At 42.6% G+C, this 24,626-nt stretch overlaps 1 protein-coding gene across 5 annotated transcripts in view; it reads left to right on the forward strand.

The window, feature by feature from the left end:
* Window positions 1-24,626, forward strand: part of LOC140732995 (sialate:O-sulfotransferase 2-like) — a 450,507-nt gene that overhangs the window by 145,930 nt on the left and 279,951 nt on the right. For 4 of the 5 annotated variants that reach the window (XM_073055731.1, XM_073055733.1, XM_073055732.1 and 1 more), the window contains one exon: window positions 12,507-12,565. The exons of the other annotated variant lie outside the window; for it this stretch is intronic. The gene's annotated coding sequence lies outside the window, so the exon portion shown is untranslated. The remainder of the gene's footprint in view (window positions 1-12,506; window positions 12,566-24,626) is intronic. 5 annotated transcript variants of the gene reach the window in all.

A 24,626-nucleotide genomic window follows, 5' to 3' on the forward strand; every position in this document is an offset into this window, starting at 1 on the left:
TGGTCATGATCTTTCAAGAACCACTTGATTCTGGCATAGTCCCAGAGGAATGGAAGTTTGCAAATGTCATCCCACTCTTTAAGAAGGGAGGAAGGCAAAAGAAAGGAAATTATAGGCCAGTTAGCCTAACCTCAGTAGTTGGGAAGGTGTTGGATAATGAGGTTTTGAGGTACTTGGAGACTAATAACAAAGTAAGTCAAAGTCAGCATGGTTTCTGTGAGGGGAGATCTTGCCTGACAAATCTGTTGGACTTCTTTAAGGAAGTAACCAGCAGGGTGGGCAACGGGGAGCCAGTGGATGTCACTTACTTGAATTTTCAGAAGGCATTTGATAAGGTGCCACACATGAGGCTGCTTAACAAGATAAAATCCTATGGTTTTCCAGGAAAAATAATGACATGGATGGAGGAATGGCTGACAGGTAGGAGAGAGCGAGTGGGAATAAAAGGGGCCGTCTCTGGTTGGCTGCCGGTAACTAGTGGTGTTCCTCGGGTCAGTACTGGGACTGCTAATTTTCACATTGTTTGTCAATGATTTGGATATTGAAATTGATGACTTTGTGGCAAAGTTTGCGAATGATACGAAGATAGGTAGAGGGGTAGGTAGTGCTAAGGAAACAATGCGATTGCAGCAGGACTTGACAAATCGGAAGAACGGGCAGAAAGGTGGCAGATGGAATAGTGTTGGGAAATGTATGATAATATATTTTGATAAAAGGAATAATAGTGTGGAATATTATCTAAGCTGGAAGAAGGTTCAAACACCGGAAGTGCAGAGGGACTTGGGAGTCCTTGCGCAAGACTCCCAGAAGATTAATATACAGGTTGTGTCTGTGGTTAGATAGGCAAATGCAATGTTGGCATTTATTTCAAGGGAAATAGAATATAAAAGCAAGGAGATAAGGCTGAGGCTTTAATAAGACACCAGTCAGGCAGCATTGGAGTATTGTTTTGGGCCCCATATCTCAGAAAGTATGCATTGTCGTTGGAGAGAGTCTGGAGAAGGTTCACAAGGATGATTCCTGGAATTGAAGGGGTTAACATATTGCGGAGCATTTGGAAGCTTTGGGCCTGTACTCGCTGGAATTGAGAAGAATGTGTGGTGATATCTTTGAAACCTACCAAGTGTTGAAAGGACTAGATAGAGTGAATTTAGAGAGGATGCTTCCTATGGTGAGGGTATCCAGACTAGAGGGCACAATCTCGAAATTGAGGGGCAACTTTTAGAACAGAGGTAAGGAGGTTTTTTTTTAGACAGAGAGTAATGAATCTGTGGAATGCTCTGCCACAGACCGCCGTGCAGGCCAAGTCCGTGGATATATTTAAGGCGGAAGTTGATTAGTATCTGATTGGTCAGGGCATCAAAGGATATGGCGAGAAGGCTGGTGTATGGGTTTGAGTGGATCCAGGATCAGCCATGATGGAATGGTGTAGCAGTGTTGATGGGCTAAATGGCCCAACTCTGCTCCTATGTCTTATGGTCTTACGGACTGTAGTGGAGAATGTGGGCTTGGTGAGGTTTGGGAGTTTGTGCAGCAGTTGAGTAAACTTGTATGCGGGGTGCATGTGATTGACAGTTATTGTGGAGAACTTACTGGGGGAGCAGGGTAATGACCCAAAGTCCTTGACATGCACAAGCCAGCCATTCTTAAGATTGACTAACAGTCTTTGGGCACACAGGAAATTTGTAATGAGTGAAGGACTCACAACATTAGTCAGGATGAGGTCCCACGTGTGACATTGCCCACTGACGCAGAGCATCACCTGTCGTGTCTCATAGATCTCTGCTCTGCTGCCTTTGGCGGTCTCCAGCGAGGTTTCGTCGCTCTTTGCCATCTCATCGATGCCAGCAGCACTATCACTTGAGCACCCGTGTGACACAGGAAACGTCGCCCTGAAAGAGTGTCCATAATCTCAGGATCTGAAGTGGGAGCAGAACATCAGCTCCATCCTGAAGAAGGCCCAGCAGCGGATGTATTTCCTGCGGCTCTTGAGGAAATACGGTCTGCCTCAGGAATTGCTGCTGCAATTCTACACTGCAGTCATTGAGTCTGTCCTGTGCACCTCCATCATTGTGTGGTTTGGAGCCGCCACCAAGCAGGATAGAACCAGACTACAGTGCACAGTGAGGACTGCCGAGCGCATCATTGGAGCCTCCCTGCCCTCTATTGTGGACCTGTACTCTTCCAGGTTGAAGAAGAGGGCGGGGAACATCATAAAGGACTCCTCCCATCTTGCGCACGGACTGTTTGATCTGCTTCCGTCTGGTAGGCGCTTCAGATCCCTCCAGACTAAGACTAATAGGCACTGGAGAAGTTTTCTCCCTACTGCGGTCACTTTGCTGAACAGTTAACTGCCGGTTAACTGTCAGCTAACTATTACTTGGATTGCACTACCTGTATGTATAATTTATATTTTCATTTATATTTATCATTATTATTGTTATGAGCAGAGAGACAACATCTGCCGGAAGTAAATTCCTTGTATGTGCATAGGTACTTGGCGATTAAAGTCTGATTCTGATTCTGATAATGAACAGCAGATGACCCTGGCAGCTGGAACCCCCAGTGTTCACAGACCTCTGACGTCCCGAAGCGCTGGCACTGTCGAAGCTGCAATGTGGTCAGCACTTCCTAGTGTTTGTACCAAAGCGAGCCTGGTGAAAACGTAGGCCTGGTGCCAAAGGTTTCACAGATGGGGGCGTCTCTATGTTGGGGACCTTGCTGACCAGGCTAATTGAGTCTAGATTTGGACAAGCTCATCGTCCCCTGTCAGAGGCTTCCATTATTGAGGTGAAGAAAGGAGGAGGAATGATGCACGCTGCCTGGCTGAGTGTAGACTGTCAGCCATTTTAGCAAGCTCCCTGTGGTCCATCACGGGTGCATTAGCGAGGACTCTGTGAACTGCGTCATGAGTTCTTTAAAAAATAAAACAAGGATGGTGATTTCCCAGGGGAGACAGCATGTGGTCCGTTAGCTCCAAAAGCTTAGCATCACCTTGACCGGGTTAGAAGAGCAATTGTTTGACGTGCTCAGACTCTGAAAGTCCAAAACTCCGTAAAAGGTGAGTTTTCAGCCGTCAGTATTTATCGTGTTTAGGCAGGTGTTCAAACACTCAGATGAGCGACGCTACCACGTAGTAGAATTTGGTGTGGCTTCAGTGCTGATTTCTCAGAGAGCAAGCTGGACCTCAGCTTGTACAGACCAAGCAATGGGGTTTTGCTCCCGAAACTTCAAACTGATTGTATTGGCCAACATGTTCAATAACTCTGGAATCGTGCTTACAGCATCAGGGTCACCAATGGTTTTCGCAGTTAAATGAAGTGAGGTGGTTTACGTTTAATGAAACCCGTAACAAAAATAAACGCAAAAGCGCATTGAAGCTTTTTATGTAACAACGTCATCATGTCAGATCAGCCTCTTAAAGTGAAACCCCAAATCAATGTCGGTGGTTGTGAATTATGTACATTTCCACCAATTGCATTGCCCTACAAGATTTCTGAAAGCTGTAAGTAGGTGAGGTGCAAGTGCGTGTCAATTTTTACATTTTTTGATGCATTTCTTTTCAAAAATGTACTTAATGGCAAATATATTGATAAATGTTATTACTGCATTTATTATGTCATCTGTTCAGTGCATTCTCTTAGACGGCTGGAGATGACGAACGGTGTGAAGCAAGGATGCGTTCTTGCCTCTACACTCTTTAGCACGGTCTTCTCTGCTATGCTGAATGATGCCTGCCACGATTGTCAGGATGGTGTACATGTCAGATACAGGAGTGACGGTGGGCTATTCAACCTCTGGCATCTACAGGCTGTTACAAAGATACAGGAGACCATTGTCAGAGACCTCTTATTCGCTGATGATTGTGCCCTCAACGCCAGCACAGAGCAGAAGATGCAGTGAGAAATGGACTGCCTCTCATGAGCCTGTGACAACTTTGGACTTACAATCAGCACCAGAAAGACCGAAGTTATGTACCAGCCTGCCCCGGAAAGTCCTACCAGGAACCACACGTCACAGTAAAGGGGCAGAAGCTACTGGCAGTCGACAGCTTTACTTATCTGGGCAGTACTCTATCATGAGCAGTGAGCATAGATGCAGAGATCAGCAACAGAATTGCCAAAGCCAGTGCCGCCTTTGGGAGACTCCGTGAGAATGTATGGGAGCGGAGAGGATTCAGCCTTACCACCAAGCTGAAGGTCTACCGAGCAGTGGTTCTCACCGCCCTCCTCTATGCCAGCGAGACCTGGACTGTCTACAGTAGACACGCTAAACAGCTCAACCACTTCCACTTGAGCTGCCTCCGCAGACTTCTCCACGTACGATGGCAGGACAAAGTCCCAGACACGGAGGTCCTGGAGCGGGCTAGCACCCACAGCGTCTACACCCTCCTACAGAAGGCCCAAGCCAGATGTGCTGGCCATGTCGTCAGGATGTCTGACAGTCGACTACCAAAACAGCTGCTGTATGGAGAGCTGAGCCAGGGCAAGCGCTCAGTTGGAGGGCAGAAGAAACGTTTCAAAGACTGCCTCAAAGTGTCCCTCAAAGACCTCAACATCAATCCCAGTAGCTGGGAATTGCTTGCTCTGGACTGCCCAACCTGGTGGAGCAGGACCACTAAAGGAGCGTATGCAGCAGAAATCAGACGCACCGCAGAGGCTCAGAGGAAACACGCCGCGCGCAAGGCTCGAACTACCTCCACTTCCACTGCAGCACCTACCCTCATGTGTCCCACATGTGGGTGAACTTTCAGGGCCCGGATTGGCCTCACCAGACACCTCCGGACCCACAGTCACAAACCCTCCACCTGACAGAAGTCGTGGTCATCTTCGACTCCGAAGGATGAACAACAACATTCTCTTACAACTCACTGATGGTTTTTTCTTAAACAACACACCCGTGAAGTGTTTGAGAGGTGATTACACAGAGCCCAGTGTCTCAGTGTCCAGTAGTGGGAGGATCAGTTGTGATGTAAATGCCCACGTTTGACCCACCCATCATTGATCCAGAACTAAGACAAGAGTTGAGAACTTGGAGTCACATGGAACCAACTTCCGTGAATCCAAAGCAATTTAGCTTTTTGACATTTTCCATGTCATACTTGGCTGTATTCATCTTTTTATTTAAACAACTGATAAAAAAAATGTAGAAATAAAAGAGGCAATCACCACAGCAACAAGCAGGGTGGGTTGTTGCCATGGGAACAAGGGACCTCTTGCCTCAAAGAAGTAGAAATTTCCCTTTGTGACAAAATCAGGTGGTGGAAAATGTTTTTGAGTCCATCTGTCAATTCATTCAAAAGAACTATTTTTAAAAATGTTATTCCAGGAAAACAGCCAATAACAAATCTGTGGACCTGAAGGCCATTTCTTTGTGTCCAGTTTTTGATGAATGTGTTGAAGTCATGACTGCAGGGTTTTTGTATGGCAATGAGAAAGTGATTCCCTTTCACCGAGCCAGTATATTTATCTCTTCTGTCAGCCTAACAACACTTTATTAGGTGCAGTGTAATACAATTCTGATGTGAAAACGTTTGAACAGCCCGCAGGGTGTGGATTGGGAGCAGATCGCCAATTTAAAATACAAGAGGCAACCGCTGACACAAATGATAAAAGTTTGTCTCCGTTTCAGGTTTCCTTCGTTTTCAATGAAAAGAGACAGGAATGTTTACATCTATTTTCATGAAATAAAAACCCTTATTTAAAGGCAGCTAAAGTTGGGATTTTGAATGTACTGTATGTGTGTTTTGGATTATCTGATTTCTAAAGTGAGTCTTGATGTCTTTGGAGAAACGGGAGAGGTTTTGGAGAACCTAACTGAAGGTGTCAGGATTCTCTACCTTTGCAAGGACAATAAATTCTGCTGAGCCAAAGGGAAAAATCGCTCAAGATCTACAGGAGCTTTCTTATTCAATCACAGTGGAGGTTGGTATCCATGGAATTGAACCTTGGAATTCTCAACATCTTCAGAATAGGAGGAGGAAAGAATTGCAGGGCATTAAGCAAACACACGAGCTGCTCTCTAACTCATAGCCAGTCAGTCGTGCATGAGAAAAGGCCATCCTAGTTTATAATCTTGCCGACACTCTTGACAAGCATCTGATGTACTTCAGCAACCGAGGCTCTTAAAGAAGATTTGCAAATTGGCTTGGCAACAGAAAGCGGAGGTTGTTGATAAATGGACTGAGCTCTACCGAGGGAATGCTGACTGGTACAGGTCTGCAAACATCTATCTCAACCCTTTGACATTCATGCCTTTAGTGAGAGATGCGGACAGACTTTGCTCATATTTGCATAAATGCCTCTACAAATAATACAACATATACATCAAAGTCAATGTATTATCAAAGTGCATATATAATACCTATAAAAATATTCACCCCCACCCCAGAAGTTTTCATGTTTGTTTTACAATATTGCATCTCAGTGGATTTAATTTGGCTTTTTTGACAGGGATCAACAGAAAAAGACTTTGTGTCAAAGTGAAAACAGATCTCTACAAAATGATCTAAATGAATTACTAATATAAAGCAAAATAATTGATTGCATAAGTATTCACCCCCTTCAGGAGGACACACCAGATCATCACTGGTGCAGCCATTTGGTTTCACAAGTGACATAATTAGTTAATGGAGATCACCTGTGTGCAGTCAGGGTTGATTGGAGTAAAAATACACCTGTGTCTGGAAGCTCCAGCTGCTGGTGAGTCAGTATCCTGGCAAAAACTCCACCATGGACACAAACAAAACACTGAGCAATTCTGTAAAAAGATATTTGAAAAGCACCAGTCAGGAAGTGGATACAAGAAAATTTCCAAGTCACTGAATATCCTTTGGAGTACAGTTAAGTCAATCATCAAGAAATGGAAAGAATATGGCACAGCTGTAAATCTGACTAGAGCAGGCCGTCCTCAAAAACTGAGTGACTGTGCAAGAAGGGGACTAGTGAGGGAGGGCACCAGGAGGCATACAACAATTCCGGAGGAGTTACAAGCTTCAGTGGATGAGATGGGAGAGACTACACATACAACAACTTTATGGGAGAGTGGCAAAGAGAAAGCCACTGTTGGGAAAAAAACTCGCATGAAATCTTGGCTAGAGTTTGCCAGAGAGCATGTGGGATACTCTGTTTATATTAAAAAACAAGTCAGCTGGAAAAATGTTTTATGGTCTGATGAAACCAAAATTGAGCTTTTTGGCCATCAGACTAAAAGCTATATTTGGCGTAAGCCAAACACCACACATAATCAGAAATACACAATCCCTACTGTGAAGCATGGCGGTGGCTGCATCATGCTGTGGAGATGCTTCACTAAAATCTGCTTGTGAAGATAGAGGGTAAGATTCATGCAGCAAAATACAGGGGAATCCTGGAGGAAAACCCAATGCAGTCTGCAAGGAACTGTGTCTCATGAAAAGATTTGTTTTCTAGCAAGACAGTGACCATGAGCACAAAGTCAAAGCTACACAGGAATGGCTTAAAAACAACAAAGTTAATGTCCTGGAGTGGCAAAGTCAGAGTCCAGTCTTCAATTGAGAATTTGTGGCTGGACTTGAAAAGGGACTGTTCACTCATGATTCCCATGCAATCTGACAGAGCTTGATGCGTTTTCTAAGGAAGTATAGGGAAAAATTGCAGTGTCCGGATGTGCAAAGCTGATAGAGACCTATCCACACAGACTCAAGGCTGTAATTGCTGCCAAAGGTGCACCTACTAAATACTGACTTGAATGGGGTGAATACTTACGCAATCAATTATTTTGGGTTTTATATTTGTAATTAATTTAGATCACTTTGTAGAGATCTGATTTTACTTAGACATGAAAGAGTCTTTTCCTGTTGATCTGTGTCAAAAAAGCCAAATTAAATCCACTGTGTTCCAATGTAGTAACACATTAAAACACAAGCACTTCCAAAGGGGTGAATGCTTTTTTTAGGCACTGTATGTTACCTTATACTACGATGACATTAGTTTTCTTGCTGGCATTTACAGGAAAATAAAGATATACAGTAGAATTAATGAAAAACTATACAATGTGCAAAAGAAGACAAACTGTAAATAAAATAACTCATCCTGAGAACGGGAGTTGTAAGAGTTCTTGAAAGAGAGTCTACAGGTCATAGAGTGAGTTCAGATTGATGTGATTGAAGTTATCCATTCAGGTTCAGGAGTCTAATGCTTATAGGATTCCTGACTCTGGTGGTGTGTACCTAAAGATTTTTGTAGCTCCTGCCTGATGCGTGTATTGAGAAAGGACCGTGGCCTGGGTGGTGGGGATCTTTAATGAGCGATTCTGCTTTCTGCGGCAGTGTTCTGTGTCAATGTATTCAGTGGTGGGAAGAGCTTTGCCTGTAATGGACTGGACTGTACCCACCACTGTCCACTTTCTGTTGTTGGACATTGGTGATACCATATCAGGCCATGATGTAACTAGGTAGGTTATAAAACCATCTCTTCATCTCAAACTGTCTAAGGTAAGGAAACTTGATCACCTTTAAACTGATGGGCCGAGGGCTTCAAATGTATTATATTGGGGGTCATGATGAGATAATGTGATCCTCAATTTAGAGAAAGCCAACATGATACTAACAAAATGGCTAATCAATGTGGATTAATCTCAAGGTGAGCCTGATTGTGTATATACAGGGATGTGTGTCTGTATGTGGAATTGCTAGTATTATAAACAATATGTGGAATAGAGTCATAGAGCTTCTGTGTCCACCCAGCTAGTTCCAATGTCCACATGTCCCATATCCATCCAAACCCTGCCTCTTCCGTGTAAATAAATGTTACCTGTCTGAACCGCTTCCGGCAGCTCATTCCATACACTCGCCACCCTCTGCTCAAAAACTTTGTTCCATGGGTCCTTTTCAATACCTTTCTCATCTCAACTCAAGTCCAAGCTCTTCTGAAGAAGCACGTAGAAACACAGTGGTCCGCCACGGAAACTGAGTGCAGCAGATGAGAGATACATTAAACTGAAGTCCCTTCTAAATCAGGAGAAGACCAGCACTGTTATCAGTTCTAAACCCACAGAGACCCACTGGAACCCCAAAACACACCTCTACAGTCCGGAGAAGTTTTGTCAGAAGTGGTCTTCATGGTAGACTTGCTGCCAAAAAGCCATTCCTCTGAAGTGGATACAAAGCCAAGGTAGTCACCTATGCACAAAGACACAAGGACAGGGATGCTGGACAATGGCAGCAAGAGCTCAGGAGTGACGATTCAGAATGTGAATTTATTGGCTCAAACGGGTAGAAGAGCTGGAGAGCAGTACATGGACGAGTGTCTGCAGGCAACAGTGAAGCACAGCGGAGGTTTCCTGCAGGTTTGGGGCTGCATTTCTGCGAATGGTGTTGGTGATCTGGTCAGAATTTATGAAATCCTGAGTGCTGAGAGGTACAAGCAGATTCTCATCCATCACACAATACCATCAGGGATGTGTCTAATCAGTCCCAACTTCATTCTGCAACAGGACAATGACCCCAAACATATGGCCAAGGTCATAAAGAACTTGAAAGGAGGGAAGAGTTCTGCAACAGGCGGTATGGTCTCCACAGAGCCCTGATCTCAACTTCAAAGATTCAAAGTGCATTTGTTATCAAAGGATCTTTCGAGAGTACAACTCAGATTCTGTAAACATACTTTGATAATAAATATAGATGAATCTTTGAATCAAAGATTACCTGGAGAGACAGAGGCAAGTGAGACAGCCGAACTCTGCAGGAGAACTGTGGCAAGTTCTCCAAGATGCTTGGAACAACCGACCTCCGGTCTTCTTATAACGCTGTGCAACAGTATGCCTGAGGAAATTGATGCAGTTTTAAAGGCAAGGGGTGGTCACACCCAATATTGATTTCATTTAATTTTTCCTGTTTACTGCTCTTTATAGTAATTTTTTTGATATTTACAAACTTTACTTTTCATCATTTTTGTAAGCATCTTCACTTTACAGAATTTTTTTTAACATGTGTCTTAAGATTTTTGCACATCACAGTTCATACAATCAGTCTATATCTCAGCTGATCCTATGAATATACAGCCACACTCAACCGTTACTTGTACATTCTGTTATTGGATTGCTTTTATATTTATATTTATTGTGTTTTGTTCATGCTGCTTTGGATCTGGGGTAACAATCACTTTATTCCTATTAACACTCGTGCACTGAAGAATGACGATAAACAGTTTTCAATCTTGAATAAAATTAACCTCAGTCAGATACAAACAAAATGCTGGAGGAATTCAGCAGGTCAGGCAGCATCAGTGGAGGAAAATGTACTGCTGACTAGACCTCAACCAGAATGTGGTCTCTCCGTTTCCTTCCACAGATGCTGCCTGACTTGGTGAGTTCTTCCAGCATTGTTTGTTGGTCCATATTCCAGCGCCTGCAGTCTCTGGTGTCTCAGCCACGTTCAGCAGTGCAGTCATCAGGGAAGATGCCGAGATCTACAGAGACTGTGGATGCTGGAATCTGGAGCAATACACAATCTACTGGAGAACTCAGTGAATTGATGGGGGGAGGGGGAGGAATTGTTGATGTGTCAGATAAATACCCTGCAACGACCCTCATTAACCTTGAATAACCCAATTACTACAGCATTGGATGGTTATAACCTTATCACTATGCACAGACAGTAGAATTGCTGTTCCTGGACAATGCAAAAGGCCACCTTCATGTGGAATTTTTAAAAGGAAATTCCTCTACCCCTGTCTCCTCAGTTAAGAAGACACTCTGAAACCAAACTCTTTGAACTATATTTGGCCCACTTTCTTGTCATTGTAGGCTACTTGGTAACCAGTGAAGTAGTTTTGAAATGCAGTCACTGTCGTATGTAGGAAACATGACAGCCAACCTGTGTACAGTGAACTTGCACAAACTGCGTCTGATGTTAATCAGACGACCTGCTATAATATGTTTTGATTTTGGGGATAAATATTGGCCAGAACACTAGGGATAACTACCTTTCTTTAAACAGGTGTACAGGCGGCTCTGTATAAAATCTCTTCCAACAGCTCACTCCTCCAGCACTGCAGCTCCTCCTCGAGTAAGCACCAGAACGCCACCCCAGGTTGTTGTGCTTGAGTCTCAGGTTTGACAGGAATGCTGAATCCTCAGACACGGAGACTAAAGGTGTGGACCAGAACTCCCAGCAGTGCCTGTTCTAGCAGATTCAGAGTGCCATTTAAAACTTCGACAGACTTCTGCAGATGCACAGTGGACAGTATCCTGACTGGTGGCAACATGGCTTAGTGTGGAAAGATTCAAAGGTTCAAAGATTCCAAGTCCATTTATTATCAAAGAACGAGTAACTTATACAATCTTGAGATCTGTCTGCTTGGAATGATTAATGCTCATGAATGGAAAAAGCCTACAAAAAGTAGTGGAGACAGCCCAGTCGATCACAGGCAAAACTCTCCCCATCACTGAGCACATCTACAAAGACGCTGCCACAAGAGAGCATCGTCCATCATCAAGGACCCCCACCATCCAGGCTATGCTCTCTTCTCACTGCTGCCATTGGGAAGGAAGCAGAGGGATTTTGGTCCCACACCCCCAGGTTTAGGAACAGTTGTTGCCCTTCAACCATCAGGCTTCTAAACCCGTGTCAGTCAATAACTTCACTCACCTCAACTCTGAACTGATTCCATAATCTCAGTATTGGTTGTTTATTTATTATTTTTTAATTTGCAGAGTTTGTCTTTTGCATGTTGGTTGTTTGTCAATCTTTGTATGTAGCTTTTAATCAGCCATGTTCTGATGACTTTTAATCAGCCTCTGTTGATCAGCCATGATCTCAATGGCGGTGCAGGCTCGAAGGGCCGAATGGTCTACTTCTGCATCTATTGTCTATTGTCTAATTGATTCTAATGTATTTCTTTGTTCTACTGTGAATGCCCACAGGACAATGAATCTCAAGGTAGTATTTGGTGACACATCTGTACTTTGATAATAAGCTTACTTCGAACTTTGAATTTGAACTAAGGAGCCGCCACTGGTGCTGTGCTTGCCAGTTATCAGATCCAGATGCAATCATTCAATGGGCTGAGAGTTCTCACTCGATTTGACAATTTTATGATAATTCTTTGCCACACTTGATCATCCTTTCCTCGTATAGTCAGTGGGCTTTAACAGTTCCAGTTTTGTACCTGTATACTAGTTAATTCTATTCTCTGTTGAAATCTCCGTACTAAAAGAGTCCACCACCATGGAAAGAGATTCTGCAGATGCTACAAATCTTGAGTAACAACACACAAGGAATGCTGGAGGAACTCAGCATTTAATGGGACTGGTCTTTGCCCGAAACAGGGTCTCGGCCTGAAACTTTGACGGTTTATTCCCCTCCAGAGATGTTGCCTGACTTGTTGAGTTTCTGCAGCACTTTCTCTGTGTTACACACTATCAAGCGTATGCTTTTACTTTGGTAACTTAACTATAAGTGAAGAACTGTTTGGAAAGTTAGGGGTTTGATGTTCTTACAGCTATTCCTTTCATTCACGTTTCAGGTTGCTATAAATCTCTCCTTGGATCAAGAGTACAGAACCATGATGGCAATGGCTACCTGGTGAGTGGAATTATCGCACTAATGGCTATATACACTCTGAATGTAAGAGAGGTGTTGGCTTGTCTTGGAGGTCAAGTGAAATTACATGCATGCTGATTGCACAAGTATCTGTGTGCACAGGTGCAATGAAAAGCTTGTTTGCAGGAGCATCACAGGCACCTAGCATCAGATACACAACAAAAACATAAATTAAATGAGAAAGAACATAATTAGAACAAAAATCACAATGTCCATTTTAGTACAAAGTAGTCAAAGTGGTCATGGTGTTGCTATTCTGAGGTTGTGATTAGGGTTGTCCCAGATGGTCCAAGCACTGAATAGCTGAAGGGAAGTAGCTGCTCTTGAACCTGTTGGTGTTGGGACTTCAGGCTTCAGTACCTTCTGCACAATGATATCTCTGTGGACATGACATCTCCTGGATGGTGAGGTCTTTACTATAACCGTGATATCATGGAGAGAGTAGCCTCATTCTTCCTCAGTGGGCTCTTTCTCGATGATGACCTGCCTCAGGAGGAGTCTCTCTCACACAGACAGACAGACAGAGAGAGAGAGAGAGAGACACGCACACGCACCCTCCCCCCTGCTCAGCAGGTCAGTCCTAATGTGTCCTAATCCTCAACTCCTAATTCCTCCATCATTTTGTGTGTGTTAGCCTGGATTTTCAGCCTCTGCAGAATCTCTGGTGTTACTGCCTGAATGAATAGCTCTGGGTTGGTGGTGAATTATTGTGGATTGTTTCAGATAACAGACACTGACACATACTGTCTTTGATATATTCCCTTGATTGGATATTTGAATGCATTGCTTTCATATCAGTTGTGTTAAATTGGGAGTTTGCATACCTTTGAGACAAAATGGTATCGATTTGAGTGGTATTCCTGAATGTGTTTTACTGAGCTTTTCAATATTTCATTTTACTCTCAATGCCTCTTTATCTCTTATTTCTCTATTCCAATATCAAACATTAAATCAAAGTTACTTGCTTTACAGTTGTGACCCTTTACAAACTTTACTACTTCCCCAGGGGAAAGGGGGGACAATGATTTGTGTATGTGTCATGAACAGGGTAAATTAATATGGAGAGTGTTCGGTGGCAAATATACTGTAGTGCCAATTTTAAACCCTTAGACAGTATTGGTTTGGTGGTTTGCATTTGATATGTGAATCTTGTCCATTTAAGTTTGAGATGAGCTCAGCATCAGTCAATAGGTGAAAATGACAGCTGCCCTCTCCCTTTCTCTCCTGCTTGGATACTGTACCGTATTTCCATAGATATTAACATGGATGGAAAAAAAACTGGAAGGATATGTGGGAGGGAAGTGTTAGATTGATCTTGGAGTAAGTTAAAGGTCAGCACAGAATTGTGGGCTGAAGGGCCTGTACTGTGCTCTATTGTTCTATTTTCTATGTACATTGTGGGCCGAAGGGCCTGTACTGTGCTGTACTGTTGGGTCACCTTGTGATAGATTTCCATTTGGTCTATCGAGTCCCATGCCAGTTCACTTCCTTATTAATTTTCTCTGTAACCCATTCTGCTTATATTTTTAACAATTATCCAAGATTCTGTCATTCATCTACACACCAGAGACTACTTACAATGGTCAATTACATGATCAACTGCATGTCTTTCAGATGTGGCAGTAAACTGGAGCATCCAGAGAAACTGTTTTATATGTTGGTCAGTCTTTATTGGTTTTCATAATTTCTATTGTATTTCTTTACATTCCTGTAGAAGCCTGCAAGAGAACAAATCTTAAAGTAGTAAATGGTTACATATGTGTGGTTTGATTTTAAAAAAAATACTTTGACCTTTGAATTCTGATCACACATGGTCACAGGGAGAACATGCAAACTCTGCACAGACAGCACCAGGGGTCAGGATCAAAGAGGGCAACTGGAGATGTGTGTGAGAGAGCAGCTCTACCAGCTGTGCCATAGTGTTTGGTTTGTTGTCAGCTATCATGTAATGGGCTGCTCTCTCCCTTAAGTTGGACAGTTTTGAGTTTACAGGATCAAGGTTCAAGGATCAACATGATATTCCACAATTATGTGTATTAGGAATTTGCTGTGGTGTGTTGGTCAGGGCATGACATACAACGAAACACAACATCCAGTAAAGAATAATATAAAATATAAAGTTAGAGATTAAAACACAGATATGGAGGAAAATGTGCATAAATACATAAGTGTGTAAACAATGTAAACAGCATTATAAAAAGTGGTTTGAATTGTTTACAGTGCTGTGACGGGGGTAATAGATAGAGGGGTGTGTGGAGGTACCAACCAGAATGGTTGATCAGATTAATTACCTGGGAGAAGAAACTTTTAAGGTGGTATGAATTTATTGTTTTAGTAGCTTTCCAGAGGCAGCTTTTAGAAAAGTCAGTGGGTTGTGTCTACAGCAGTTTCTCCTGCCTGTTTCTTTGCCCTGGACACACAAGTCCTGGACAAACAAGTGAGCAGATTCTCTACTCTGGAGATTGTAAGTACAACAGTTCAGCTTGCCCTTCCAATCCCAGACTGCGGGAGTGCTGCACGGATAGAGGTTCCATATTTCACATCCATTGTTAATCTAAGAGATCCCATAACAATGGTTCAGAAGACAGGTGAGTTCTCCCTGACCGGTATTTAGTTCTTAATGAACATAATAAAAAGCTATTTACCAATTACGGATTTTTGTTTGGGGAGATTGCTGAGCACAGTTGGTTGAGGACGCTTGACATTATTATACCAGTGACTGCATTTAATTCCCCTTCGTATTCCATCATGTTTGTCCATGGCTACCTTTACTGCTGCTCTCAGATTGGAGGAGTAACACCTCGAATTTCGTGTAGGTAACCTGCAACCTGACAGCATGAACATTGATTACTCTAACTTCCAGTAATTTCTCCCCCCTCATCATCCTCTTTATTTTCATTCCCAATTCTGGCCACCCTGTTACCCCTACTTCTCACCTGCCTATCACCTCCCTCTGGTGTCCCCCCTCCTCTCCTAACCTCCTTCTTCAGCCCTTTATATTTTCTACCTTTCACTTCCTTGCTCTTCACTTCATTCTGCCTTCACTACCCACCTCACCTGACTTCACCTATCACACTCGACAACAAAGATTTTGCTTCCCAAATGCTTTTGGGCACATCTTATGGACTTTGGGCTGTTGATCATGAAAATCACCATGAAATTTCAGTATCACGCACCATTGTTTTGAAATCGCCTTTTTTTGTTATTTCAATTCATAATTCAAGTCAATTAAAATGTTGCCCATAATGTAAGCGGAGAAGTTTTCAGTCTTATCCAGGCAGAGTGGATGCTGCATGGCAGGACGGGATTTAGGAAGGGTGTAAAAGCACCACGCACACACCGTTCTATGCACTGTTGATATGTATGTCAGTTTGCGATCAAGTTGATGCACATGGTCTACATATGTAACATTGTGTGTACTCATTGGGATAAAGTAATTGTATTTACAGGAGTATTTGTGCTAGCAAAATGTCTCATCAGTGTTAATAGTCATGATACTTCTGTTATATTTGTGGCAAGTATGCTTAAGTCTCAAAGACGGAGCATGATTCCTCATATTAAGAAAGCCTACAAGCTTTACTTTGGGTATACACTTGGCAACCAAAACAAGGCCTGGACTCCTCACATTTGTTGCGCAACATGCACTGTCGATCTTAGAGCTTAGCTCAGACATACTCTGAGGTCAATGCCATTCGCTGTCCCGATGATACGGCGAGAACAGAAGGATCATGTGACAGACTGCTACTTCAGTCTGACCAGTGTGTCTGGTTTCTCTGGTAAACAGGAAATCCATTGAATACCTTAATCTCCCTCCAGCTGTGAGACCTGTGCCGAACCCACCAGGGACCTGGAGTCTGGAGGAGGCAGAGGAAGGTGCCATGATGCACGAGCCAGGAATGGTAAACAACACTGATACTGATACAGATTTTGAACCCTTTGTGTCGAGTGAGCCTGATCTGATAAATCACTCTGAGTTACATGACCCGGTCAGAGACTCGGGTTTGTCAAAGGCAAAAGCAAAATTGCAGGGTTCAAGACTTGCCAGGTGCAGAAATTTCCATGAAGGATTTTGATATTTGAGATAGATGTCTTCCAAAATAACTAATGCCAAGATTAAGAAAAGTATTTTTGTTGGTCCACAAATCAAACAGGTCATCAATGACAGGCAATTTGAAGAACTTCTGGTGGGACTGGAGAAAATCACATAGAAGGCATTCAAGGATGATATTGAAAGTTTTCTTGGCAACCACAGAGCACCAAACTACATGCCACTGGTTGACAACATGCTTCAAACATGCAAAATCATGAAGTGTAACATGTCACTAAAGATACATTTTCTGTATTCCCATTTAGATAACTTCCCTGCAAATCTTGGCTTTGTCTATGATGAGCATGGTGAATGGTTTAACCAGGAAATTGTGGTCATGGAGAAATGGTATCAGGGAAACTGGAATCCATCAACGTTGGCTGATTATTGTTGGACACTTGAGCGAGAAGCCTCAGACACAGATTAGAAACAAAAATCATCAATAAAACATTTTTAGCTAAATTGAACTATTGCTAAGCATCAGCACCATTATGCAATTAAAGAAATTGTATTCAATAAAAGATAATTTCTTGTTTTTCCAAATTTCTGCGTGATGCAAGCAGTCTGAGATTGTATTTGAGTTCAACGTCAAGCAGTCTAGTTTCCCCACAAAAGATTTCAGAGGAAGTCACACTTTAGTAACAAAAATTGTTGTCCAGTGTCACCTTCTCGTCAGTACTCCTCCCCCTACCCCCTATCCCCATCTTCTGGTTCCAATTTCTTCCCCTTTCCTTTCCAGCCCTGATGAAGGGCCTCAGCCTGAAACGTGACTCTTAAATAAATAAATCTCCATGGATGCCTCCTGACCTGCTGAGTACCTCCAGCATTTTGTGTGTGTTACTCTGGATTTCAGAACTGCTGCAAAGTACTTTGCAATGGCCTGAAAACTGTATCAATGCAAGACTTTATTTGTTTTTTCTCCTTGAGTGTACCAATTATTTGGTTGAGAACTGCAAGCAAAATATAAATCTGCCAATGTTTGGCAGGGCCATAGATTGTCAAAGCCATCCCAGACCAGTTTTAAAAAGGTTTTCAATCAGAATTGTCCAGCCCAGAGGGTCTTTCTATTAGCATTGAAGGTCAGAATGATTTTAACAATACGTTACACAGTTGGTATTCCAAGTAGCAAAATCAATACGTGTTTTGATGTGCAGGTCAATATAAAGAACAGGGATCTAACCAGCTTTAGATTTTCTCATAAGACATCGGAGCATAATTAGGCCATTCAGCCCATTGAGTCAGCTCTTGTATTCCATCATGGGTAATTTATTATCCCTCTCAGCGCCATTCTTCTGCCTTCTCCCCATAATCTTTGACACACTTACTAATCAAGAACCCATCAAGCTCTGCTTTAAATATACCCAGTAACTTGATCCTTCACAGCTGTTTATGGCAATAAATTCCACAGATTCACCACTCTCTGGCTAAAGGAATTTCTTCTCATCGCTGTTCTGAAGGGACATTCCTCTATTCTGAGGCAATGCCTTCTGGTCCTCTCCACGTCCATCTCTTCCATTTTAAAGGAAGAGAGATTAGCTTTAAGAGGATTGAGTTCAGGGAAGCAGATCAGGAAGGCTAATGGCAGGATGTGTAATACAAGTGTGATCACTACAAGTGTAAGCGGTGCAGCAGTTTTGCTGTGATGCGTCTAAGTTGTAGGACAGGCTTGGGGAATCATGAATTGTATGCCCCAAATGTATCTGCCTCTACCACCACCCCAGGCAGTGCATTCCAGGAAACCATCAGACTCTGCTTAATTGCATGCATGCATGCATAAATAAGTAAATAAATTTATTTGCCCCTCACATCTCATTTGAACTTACCCCCTCACCTCAGATTCATGCCCTCTGATATTAGAGATGGGAAAAAGATGCTGTCTGCTGTATATATGCCTCTCATAATCTTATAAACTATCAGATCTCCCCTCACCCTCTGCCTCTGCCTCTCCAGAGAAAACAACCCAAGACTGTACAACCTCTCATTATAATACATGGTCTCTAAGCCAGGCAGCATCCTGGAAACCTCTTCTGCACCCTCTCCAAAGCCACAGCATCCTTCCTATAGTGGGGCAACCAGAACTGTACGCAATAGTCAGGATGTGGCCTAACCAGAGTTTTATGAAAGCTGGAATGTACTTCCTGGCTTTTGAACTCAATGCCTTGACTAATAAAGGCAAGCATATGATATGCCCTCTTAACCACCTTTCAAACTTTGTAGCTCGTTTTAGTGATCTATGAACTTCGACCCCCAAGATCCCTCTGCTTATCAACGCTGTTTAGGGTCCTGCTCTTACCAGTGAAGACCATAAGACAAAGGAGCAGAAGTCGGCCATTCGGCCCATCGAGTCTGCTCCGCCATTTCATCATGAGCTGATCCAATCTCCCCTTCAGTCCCATTTACCCCGCCTTCTCATCTTAACCTTTGATGCCCTGACTACTCAGATACCTATCAATCTCTGCCTTAAATACACCCAATGACTTTGCCTCCACTGCCGCCCGTGGCAACAAATTCCACAGATTCAACACCCTCTGGCTAAAAAATTTTTTTCACATCTCTGTTCTGAATGGGAGCCCTGCAATCCTCAAGTCATGTCCTCTTGTACTAGACTGCTCCACCATGGGAAACAACTTTGCCACATCCACTCTGTCCATGCCTTTCAACATTCGAATTCTATGAGGTCCCCCCTCATTCTTCTAAACTCAAAGAGCAGTCAAACGTTCCTCATATGTTAACCCTCTCATTCCCGGAATCTGTCTCTTTATATTTTACCTACCATGGTGCAACACTTCACATTTGACCGAGCTAACCCCCACCTGCAATTTCTCCTCCATCTGCAACTGATCTATATCCCAGCAACACACACAAAATGCTGGTGGAATGCAGCAGGCCAGGCAGCATCTATAGGAAGAAGAACAGTCGAAGTTTTGGGTCGAGACCCTTCGTCAGGACTAATGAAAAAAAGAGATAGTAAGAGATTTTAAAGTGGGAGGGGGAGGGATGAAGTTAAGAGCTGGAAAGTTGATTGGCAACTGGAGAAGGGGGAGTACCATTGGACAAAAGGGGGAGGGGAGCACCAGAGGAAGATGGAGAATAGGCAAGAAGTTATTGTGAGAGGGAAAGAGAGGAAAAAAGAAAAGAGAAAAAAGAGGGAAATAAATTACTAAATAAATAAATAGGGTTGGGGGTAAGAAGGGGAGGAGGGGCATTAATGGAAGTTAGAGAAATCAATGTTCATGCCATCAGGTTGGAGGCTACCCAGCCGGTATATAAGGTGTTGTTCCTCCAACCTGAGTGTGGCTTCATCTTGACAGTAGAGGAGGCCTTGGATAGACATATCAGAATGGGATATGTCTGATCCCATTCGTGGGATCAGACGTGGAATTAAAATGTGTGGCCACTGGGAGATCCTGCTTTCTCTGGCAGATAGAGCGTAGGTGTTCAGCGAAATGGTCTCCCAGTCTGCATCGGGTCTCACCAATATATAGAAGGCCACACCGGGAGCACCGGACGCAATATACCACACCAGCCGACTCACAGATGAAGTGTTACCTCACCTGGAAGGACTGTCTGGGGCCCTGAATGTTGGTGAGGGAGGAAGTGTAAATTATTTATCTATCGATCTATTTATTTATTTATTTATTATATATATTTTTTTTCTCTCTTTTTTCTATCTTTCTCTCTCTCTCCCTCTCACAATAACTCCTTGCCTGTTCTCCATCTTCCTCTGGTGCTCCCCTCCCCCTTTCTTCCAAGGCCTTCCATCCTATGATACTCCCCCTTCCCTAGCCTGGTATCCCTTTGCCAAACAACTTTCCAGCTCTTAGTCTCATCCCTCCCCCTCCTGTCTTCTCCTATCATTTCTGGTCTCCCCTCCCCGTCCCACTTTAAAATCTCTTACTATCTTTTTTCCATTAGTCTTGATGAAGGGTCTTGACCCAAAACTTTGACTGTACTTCTTCCTATAGATGCTGTCTGACCTGCTGCGTTCCACCAGCATTTTGTGTGTGTTGCTGGAATTTCCAGCATCTTCAGATTTCCCCGTGTTTGCGTGATCTATATCCCGCTGTATTCTTTGCCAATCGTCTCTGCTATCCACAACAACACCAATCTTCATATCATCTGTAAACTTACTAACCCAGCAATCTACATCTTCATCTAGGCCATTTATATACATCACAAGCAGCAGAGGTCCCAGTAAAGATTCTTGTGGAGCACCACTAACCAGAGACCTGCATCTAGAATAAGTCCCTTTGACCACTACTCTCTCTCTTCAATGGACACTCAAGTTCCAAATCCAAATATCTAATTTATCATGGACACCATACATCTTAATCTTCTGGATGAGCCTCCCATGAGGGACCTTGTCAAATGACTTACTAAAATCCATTAAACAACATGCATGCTTCTACCTTCATCAATCACCCTGATCACCTTGTCAAAAAAACCCAATTCAAGTTAGTAAGACATGACTTGCCCTGCACAAAGCCATGCTGACTTTCCCTAATTAGGCTATGAGTTTCCAAATGCTCATAAATGCCATCTCTAAGAATTCTTTCCTATAACTGATGTGAGACTCACTGGTTTATAGTTTCCAGAATTATTCCTGGTTCTCTTCTTGAGTAATGGAACATTAGCTACTTGACAGTCCTCCAGGATCTCATCTGTAGCTAGAGAAGACATGAAGATATTAATCAAGGCCTTGGCAATTTCTTCTCTTGCCTTTCTCAGTAACCCATTAGGCCCTGAAAACTTGATACTCTTTAAGAGACCCAATACTACCTCCTACTTTACGTTGAAATGCTCAGCATATTAATACACTCTACACTGATCTCCTTACCCTCCACATCCTCTGCATCCGTGTAAATGTTCCTCCCTTTATTCTTGAGAGGTCCTCCCCTCTCCCTAGTTATCCTCTTGCCCTTGATGTATGTATAGAATGCCTCGGGATTCTCTTTAATCCAACTTGCCAAGGACTTTTCATGGCCCCTCCTGGCTCTCCGAATTCCCTTCATCAATTCTCTTCTGGCTTCTTATCATCCTCAAGGGCTCTGTTTGATTCCAACTTCCTAAGCTTTTCATACTTCTCCTTGACTAAATTTATTACCTCTCTCGACATCCAAGGTTCTGTTAATTTGCCATCTTGTCCTTCCTTCTGACTGTAACATACTGTCCTGTATTCTGTGCCAGGTTTTAGAGCAAGCCGTTGAATGGAGATGGTCATTATCAAAATTATCGGTGACCTTGGGTTTAGCACTGATGCCAGTGTGTTCTCCGTTAAAATTCTCCAAGCTCCAAGTGCTGCCTTCCACACCATTGACCACAACGTTCTCCTAGATCACCTTGAGAACTGGGTTGACCTCTCTGGTGTTGTCCTTAATTGATTTCACTCAAATATCCCAGAGACAACATTTTTTGTCTGTCTTGGAAACTATTTTTTGAGAAGATACGTTGAAACTTTTTGGTGTTGCTCAAGGGAGCTGCCTTGGCCCCCTACTCTTCACCTTAGAGAGCATTAACTTGATTTCCACAGTTATGCAGATTGCACGCAATTGTATATCTTGGTTGAGCCCAATGATGATAGCACCCTAGGGATATTCTCTGACTTCTTGTATGGCTAATATAAACAAATGGTTGAGCAATGATTTTTGAAAACTAAATGAAAATAAAACTGAAATGCTTTCAGTTTGTTCCAAAGCCAAAAGAGATAAACTAGGGATGCTGGCTCCCCTTGTAAAAGCAGAAGTACAAGGCTGGTGTTTTCCTGGATTCAGATTTGAACTTTAAATCCCACATAAAGAAAGTGACCAGAACAGCATTTCTATGCTTAAGAAAAATTGCAAATATATGTCCGTTTCTGTCACCTAATGATACTGAAAAACTAATTCACATTGATCTATCAAATAAACTAGACTATACTTAAAGTACAGTGCACTTTTAACTGGCCTTCCCAAGCAATCTGTTGACAAACTTTAACTCATTCAGAATGCTAGACTTCCAACTAAATCCATAATGAGGGAGAATAGTTCTCCCATCCTAGCTACTCTGCATTGGCTTCCTGTATGTTTTAAAATTGATTTTAAAGTTCTCTTGTTCTTAAAGCTCTTTGTTGTCTGGGTCCTTAGTACAACGCAGAATGACTTTTGTTTTATAAACCTGCTCGAGCTCTCAGGTCTTCTTCCACCGGACTCTTAAATTTAAACAATCTCCCTCAAAGAAACAATTAGCAGCTCAGCTTTTTTGAACTGTACTCCTAAACTGTGGAACTCAGTACCTAAAACTATAAGGGTTGAAGATTCAGATGGCTCTTTTAAACATCAGCTCAAAACATTGCTTTTAACTAGCATCTTCTTATTTTTTATTTTTACGTTTGCACTTTATCACATTGTAAAACACTTTGAACTACATTTTCTGTAACAAAAGTGTTTCATAAATGAAGAATTTGTTTTTAGTTTTCTTCTCTGCTTAAAGCTGGCAAAACCCGAGGTATGGGCAAAACCACGTACATTCATTTCTCAATTGCTAGGAACTTTTAGACAATTCTAGTGGTGTTCAGTAATGTGGCTCTCTGGAGAGTTACATAAATATTGCTGTGGAGGCCTGATTGTTTAATGCTATTGTGTAGTGACTTTGGGATGGCATGAGTTGAAGATATTACTGTTGGGACAGTGTTTATACCCTGTTTATGTTCCATAGTCTTTCAATTTCTTCTTTTAATTGCAAGTTATTTGCTTAATGATCTCTAAATGTTGTGTGTTTGGAAAGGCTATATTTATTAAGTAAGTTGTTCTTGCTTGTTTGTCCTGTAATAATATATCCAGACAGTTATTCTGACTCTAAAACTGGGCCAGGCTTGTATTTATAGTAAGGTATTGTGTCTTTTATGAGTTTGTATTTTAAATCAAGATTTTGGTGAATAATGTGAATAATAATAATTGTGCCTCTGTAAGTAATCAGATTGTGTTAGAATGCAGCAGGATCCTGGGGTGTGTTAGATTGTGAAACACTCTGGTTCCGTCGGCTGCGTAAGTCTAGGGAAGACAATCTGGCCCCACCAAATGTGTGAGATTGAGGGCTGAGCCCACCCCGAACCCCCTGTTTGTGTTGATGCTGCGTGATTTGTTACTCTGTTACAAATAAGTGCCACGAAATAAGACAGTACACCACATGCAAATAAAAGATTTAGCTTTATAATTCTTAATTTGACTGAAGTGTTAGTAAAGAGAAAGCAAAAACAAGGAAAGGGCCCATTTTAATGAAGCAGTCTAATGTGAACAAGTCGGAGCTCACGGTTTCCCCTCTGCCGATCCTCCTTCAATCTCACCCTGGGCTTTGTCGAATCACGGTCCCGCTCCGGGTCGACCCCTACGACCTCTTCTCCCCGGCATCTTCTCTCTTCATCCCCTTAACGAAAGCCCCAAGCCCAACCTTAGTGTCCCTCACCGGAGAAACCTCCCCTTAATCCGGCCATCCTAACTAGATGGAACACAATCCTCCTATTTCTAATCTTCAGCAGTAACCCAAACAAGCAATTTACATAGAACAGCACAAATGAAATACAGAACAGCATAACAGAAAAAATGAACCATGGCATTACAATTGTTTTTGGTTTCTCTTGGCATTTCTGCATTTATCATCTAGAATTTGTTGGTCTTTTATTCTGTATTTTTGATATTTGTTGTGTTAACCACCTGGTCCTGTATTGCCTGAAGGAACCCCTCGGTTTCTGGGAAGAGGTCTCCAATGCTAAACCGGGGGTTCGATGCTTCCTTGTTGACATCGTCTGCTCAGATTGTGGGGGTGTCTTCCATGGAGGGTCATGCTCTACCATTGACTAACCTTTTCCTGAATAGTGATAATGTCTTCATATTTTGATTTGTGCTTTCATTTAAGTTTATGATTTGTACTTCTTACCAGAATTGCCTATGCTCGTGTGGAGTGCTGAACCAGTTTTCATTG

Source organism: Hemitrygon akajei, chromosome 9 (genome assembly GCF_048418815.1).
Source record: "Hemitrygon akajei chromosome 9, sHemAka1.3, whole genome shotgun sequence".
In the NCBI taxonomy this organism is placed as follows: Eukaryota; Metazoa; Chordata; class Chondrichthyes; order Myliobatiformes; family Dasyatidae; genus Hemitrygon; species Hemitrygon akajei.